The sequence below is a fragment of the Rhagoletis pomonella genome, unplaced genomic scaffold (genome assembly GCF_013731165.1).
Source record: "Rhagoletis pomonella isolate Grant_MI unplaced genomic scaffold, Rhpom_1.0 Rhpom_scaffold_00002, whole genome shotgun sequence".
Lineage (NCBI taxonomy): Eukaryota > Metazoa > Arthropoda > Insecta > Diptera > Tephritidae > Rhagoletis > Rhagoletis pomonella.
In genome coordinates this window covers 88,081,225-88,087,122 of record NW_023458556.1, presented here as the reverse complement: position 1 = coordinate 88,087,122, position 5,898 = coordinate 88,081,225, and positions in this window count along the sequence as shown.

The window sequence follows — 5,898 nt, the reverse complement described above, 5'->3', positions numbered from 1 at the left end:
GTTGCCTACTCCCCTCTACTCCCACTTTTCATCGGCATAATTATCGAAATTAACCCTTATGGAAATACCGCAAAATATAAGTTGTGTTTAATGAAACTGAAAAAAGTGCAGAGCAGCTCAAGTTAGATCAGAACAGAGCAGCTGTTAAAAAAACAATAGAGCAGATTACAGCAACGCAGATCATAAATCTCATGAAACACTTTTCAGGCAGAAATTCTCAAAACAGTTGATTGCTCGACAGTTCAATTCATCAATTGTAAAGTGTGTGTGTGTGTTTGCTTGCTCTAAGTTACTCCATCATAAAAGATGGTGCAGAAAATCGTGCTCTAAGTTGCTCCACACCTTTTCCAAGAGTACTTCAGAAAGCATCAAATACTTCAGAATAGTAAATTGTACTTCAGAAAAAGTAAAATGTAATTCAGGATAGTCAATTGTACTTCAGAAACCGTAAAAAGTATTTCAGAAACTGTAAAGTTTTCTTCAGAATAGTCAATTGTACTTCAGAAACTGTAAAAAGTCTTTCAGAATAGTCAATTGTACTTCAGAAACCGTAAAATGTACTTCAGAATAGTCAATTGTACTTCAGGAACCGTAAATTGTACTTCAGAAACCGTAAAATTTACTTCAGAAGACGAAAGTTACTACATACATATTGTAATTATTTAAATGGTATATAAAATAGTATTTTTAAATATGTTTCTTTTTTTAATATATTTTCCAAATTACAAGTCCATAGAAGCAGTTTGTTCGCAATGTCTATGTACTATATATTTAAGAATGAAACAATTAAATTAATGCAGACTAAATTATGTTCCAACTGCCAGGTCGTATAAAGATAGTGCATCTGCATGGATGAAAACTGGTATAATGTTGAATCGCTATGCCACAATCTCCACCAACAACTGTCGCTTTTCCCTCGTCAACGCCCGGACCAAATAATAATGTCGCTTGTACATACTCCATGTAGTAAATGCTTGCACGGTAAAATTCGGACTATGAACAAATATATAGCCTTCCGCTTTATGCTGATATGGCAAACTACGTACTTTACATTAATTTTACTTGTTAATATTAACATTTTCTTATTGAAAAAATAATCAAGTTCAACATCTTGTAATTTTCATTCGATTGTGATTTATCGCACCTAAGGCAATTATTATTTTTTTTTTTAATAATTAAACTGAATAAGAAGATCTAAGAAATGGAGGTGCAAGATAAATGCGTGATTTGCCAAATCAGCATGAAGCGGAAGACTATAGTCCGCATTTTACCGTGCAAACATTTGTTACATGCGTTATGTTCAAGGGAGATTGTGTCTCTGGGTCTGGGGATCTGGGACTTGTCCGATTTGCAGACAAGTTATTACTGGTCATGTATTTTTTACCGTAAAACCACAAATTATTTTAAAATATAAATGTGGTTTTAAATTTATATGTTTAATTTACTTGTAATTTGAAAAATATATTAAAAAGTAAATATATTTAAAATCACTATAATTATATACTATTTAAATAATTACAATGTGTACGAATTTTCGTCTTCTGAAGTACATTTTACGATTTCTGAAGTACAATTTACGGTTTCTGAAGTACAATTTACGGTTTCTGAAGTACAATTGACTATTCTGAAGTACATTTTACGGTTTCCGAAGTACAATTGACTATTCTGAAGAACATTTTACGGTTTCTGAAGTACAATTGACTATTCTGAAGTACAGTTCACTGTTCTGAAATACATTTTACGGTTTCTGAAGTACAATTGACCATTCTGAAGTACATTTTACGTTTCCTGAAGTACAATTGACTATTCTGAAGTACATTTTACAGTTTCTGAAATACATTTGACGCTTTCTGAAGTACTCTTGGAAAAGGTGTAGTTCCACTTAGCGCAGGCTCATGAAACAAAAAGTAGAGTAAGTTAGAGTAAGAAAAATCCTCATGAAACACAAGTTTGTGAGATATCTTAACCTGGCGTAAGCTAGAGCAGCTCATTAAACACAACTATAGAGAACCCAAAACGCACAAACTGTTTTCTTAGGTTGCAAACAGAGTGGAAGCGAAGCCGAAGATGAAGATGAAGAACGTTCCCACGACAGTCGGGTCTACGTAACCGGAACGACCCAGATTTATATCTGGCCAAGGACTCTCACTCCAGAAACACTCCCCAAAAATTCTTTGGGGAATTTGTATTCTGCTACAACAACAACAACAACATGAAGATGAAGACGGAGCCGGAGCCGAAGACGAATTGTTTGCGTTGCGCCAATGCTGGCGAGTGCACATAGTGGAAGATGAATGAAATGAAGATTTGTTTCTAAATAAAACCTTTTTTTTTAGAAAAAATCAAAAGAAAATAAAGAAAAAACAGAAGTTCATGAAATAAATTTGTATAGGAAAACTTTTGGAGAATTTCGCCACTTTTATTATGTGTTACGGCAAGACGGACAGACATTTTTCGAATATACAAGAATGCCAATTAATACGTTTAATTACATTTTGCAAAAAATTTAGCCAATTTCTTGAAAAACGCGTTGTTTCACAATTGCAAACAGTTAAATAAATTGTAAACAACTCATCACAGCAAGCGATTAGTCTTTGAAAACAGTACCGCACAGAGGGTCAATTCCCATTCTGCGTTATCGTGAAATGAAGTGAAAAGTATAAAATTAACACCGAAATAAATGCGGTGTGCAGGTGTTAATTTTATCACTTCACGATAAGGCAGAACGGGAATTGAGCCTCAGTTAAAGTGATCACTTTCACATGTTTACTACTGCAATGTTTTTCGTCATCTTCATGTTGTTGTTGTTGTTGTTGTAGCGGCCCCGCCCAGATCGGTTGATATCTCAGTCGTTGTCGTCAAGTTCCACTAACGGCAGCTCTAGGGAGCGTGCAGCTTCTATCGGGTCGGTCCACAAGGACAAAGCCGTTAGGGTTGTCGGGTTTTCCGGGCATGCGAAGAGATGTTTCGAGTCATGTGGGGTCTCTCCGCATGCCGGGCACTCATTTGGCACATCCTCATTCAATCTACTCAGGTAGAAGTTTAACCTACTGCAGTAGCCAGAGCGTAGTTGGGCTATTGTCGTTCGTGTCTCCCGAGGCAGATGAAGCTCCGTCTCGTCTATGTCCGGTTGCTTTATGAACCTCTGGACTTCGTCCGTCAGTTCATATAGATGCCTCCTGACGTGTCTAGGCGAGGGCTCCTCTGCAACCAGCTGTCTGTTTGGGTGGCCACTTCTGTGGCTCCCGATCAGGAACTGCTTGCAGAGCATTATGTTGTGCTCCTTTATGGGGAGCATTTGTGCCTCGTTGTGGAGGTGATGTTCGGGCGACATCAGGAGGCATCCTGTCGCTGTCCTGAGTGCGGTGTTCTGTACAGTCTGTAGCTTCGTCCACTGCGTCCTACTAGTACCCGGCGACCACACTGGCGCTGCGTAGTTTAAAACCGGCCGGCCTATTGCCTTGTATGTTGCCAGCAACGTTTCTTTGTCTTTGCCCCAAATACTGCCCGCTAGCGACTTGAGGACCTTGTTGCGGCTCTGTACTTTATTGACAATAGCGATTGCGTGCGCAGAGAAGGAGAGCAGGCTGTCGAATGTTACTCCGAGTATTTTGGGATTATTCACCGTCGGAATTGGTGTGTCATCGACGTGAATTCCCAGCGGTAGCCTGACCTCCTTCGTCCAGGTTGTGAACAGGGTCGCAGAGGATTTCGTTGGGGAGAGGGCTAGACACTTTGCAGTGAAGAAGCGAGAAAGTTCGGAGAGATATCCGTTTACTTTCGAAGACAGGTCATTCCATTCCCAGTCGCCATGATCGAGCAATCGTCGGCGTAAGAGACAATCGGACTCCCTCTGGTGGTTGAGGGAGCTTTGAAATGTAAAAGTTAAATAGTAGCGGGGAAAGGACACCACCCTGTGGAACCCCCTGTTTCATTTTTCTAAGTTTACTCGATTTGTCTCTAAACATTACCGACGAGTGTCGACCACTCAGATAATTTGCCGACCACCGTTTGAGCCTCTGTGGGAGAGAGGAAGCCTCTATATCTTCTAGTAGCGTGGAATGGCAGACGGTGTCAAACGCCTTTGACAAGTCCAACGCTACTAGAATCGTTCTCTCACAGGGACGGTTTCGGTTAAGGCCACGAGTTATCTGAGTGTTTATGTCGTTAAGTGCTGTTGTTGTACTGTGCACTTTACGGAAACCATGCTGATGCTTCGCTGGGGTCAAGTGGTTTGTGAAATACGGGAGCAGCAGGGCCTCGAGTGTCTTCGTTACCGGGGGAAGGAGTGTTATCGGCCGATAGGAATCTCCTTTGTTGGCAGGTTTCCCCGGTTTGAGCAGTGGGACCACTCTCCCCACCTTCCAGGATGATGAGAGTGGCCATAGACAAATTGAGTACCTCCGTTAGGTACGCTACTCCCGCAGGACCAACATTTTTCAGCATCAGCATGCATATTCCGTCGTCATCTTCATCTTCGGCTTCGCTTCCACTCTGTCTGCAAAATAAGGCAGTGTTCGGGATCCCGAAAAAAAATTTGCACGCAAATGCTGAAATAACAGTTCTTTTCCTGGGTTATCTCTGTCTGAATTTCGCTACTTTTATTATGTGTTACGGCAAGATGGACAGACATTTTTCGAATATACAAAAATGCCAATTAATGCGTTTAATTACATTTTGCCAAAAATTTAGCCAATTTCTTGAAAAACGCGTTATTTCACAATTGCAAACAGTTAGATAAATTGTAAACAACTCATCACAGCAAGCAATTAGTCTTTGAAAACAGTACCGCACAGTTTCAAGTTGACCGCTTGCGCAACGTCTTCATTTTCGTCTTCGCTTGCACTGTGATCACTTTCACATGTTTACTACTGCACTGTTTTTCTTCATCTTCATATTCGGCTTCGCTTCCACTCTGTCTGCAACCTAAGGCAGTGTTCGGGATCCGGACAAAAATTTTGCACGCAAATGCTAAAACAACAGTAATTTTCCTGGGATATCCAGCTCAGGATCACGACCCAAGACCGATAGAATAAAAGATTGCGCTGATTGATGTCAAATTCGAGAGAGGAACATGGCTGTGACGTCGTAGCATATTTGTCGGTGGAGAGAGCTGCGAGAGATCGGTCAGTATGTATATGTTGTTATGGGTTACTGTTCGCCGCACAAAATATAAATACTTTATTCTTCGGCGTATAGCGCACCCGGTAGCTTGCCATAAATTTCACCATCTGATAAATTTCTAGAGCGTATGGCAACACCAAAACTGCATGGAATGTCTGCCATTTTGCGATAGCTGTGTTCCCTCGGGACGGGTGTCGCTAATTGTCACTAGTTCCTTAGGTCTGTTCGCCTACTTTTTTTTGGTTAATAAAAGTTTACCAGCGGAGGCTAGTGATAGTTGGTGACAGCTGTCTGTAACTGCCGTCTTCACAGGATGGAATTTATAACTTGACACATCTGTTGGAATGTGGGGGCACAATACATATCAGGGCTTATATCTCGGCATCTATTGCGATAACTTGGTACTTTGACAGCTATTCCCTTTGTACTAAAACATTCTGGTGGAAACATTATCGATATTCCGATATAGTATGTGTGCCAACCGGTAACTTTTATCCATGGTGAGACGGTGGGGAAAATTTGCTACGGTGTACAAATAAATAGTATCTGGCTGTGCCAAACGAAAAGGAAAATTTTGACAAGTGAAAAACCGCACAAACGCTCGTGCAGAAGCTCTATTTTGTGTGTTGCTGAAATTGTTAAATTTACATCTATTTTATAACTTGCAAGTAACGTACGTTCTTTTTAAATTTATTAGATTCCATTTTGATTTTCACTTCTATCACTACCAACAATATTCTGCCTTATCCTGAGTTTCGCCCGATAATTGTTCAT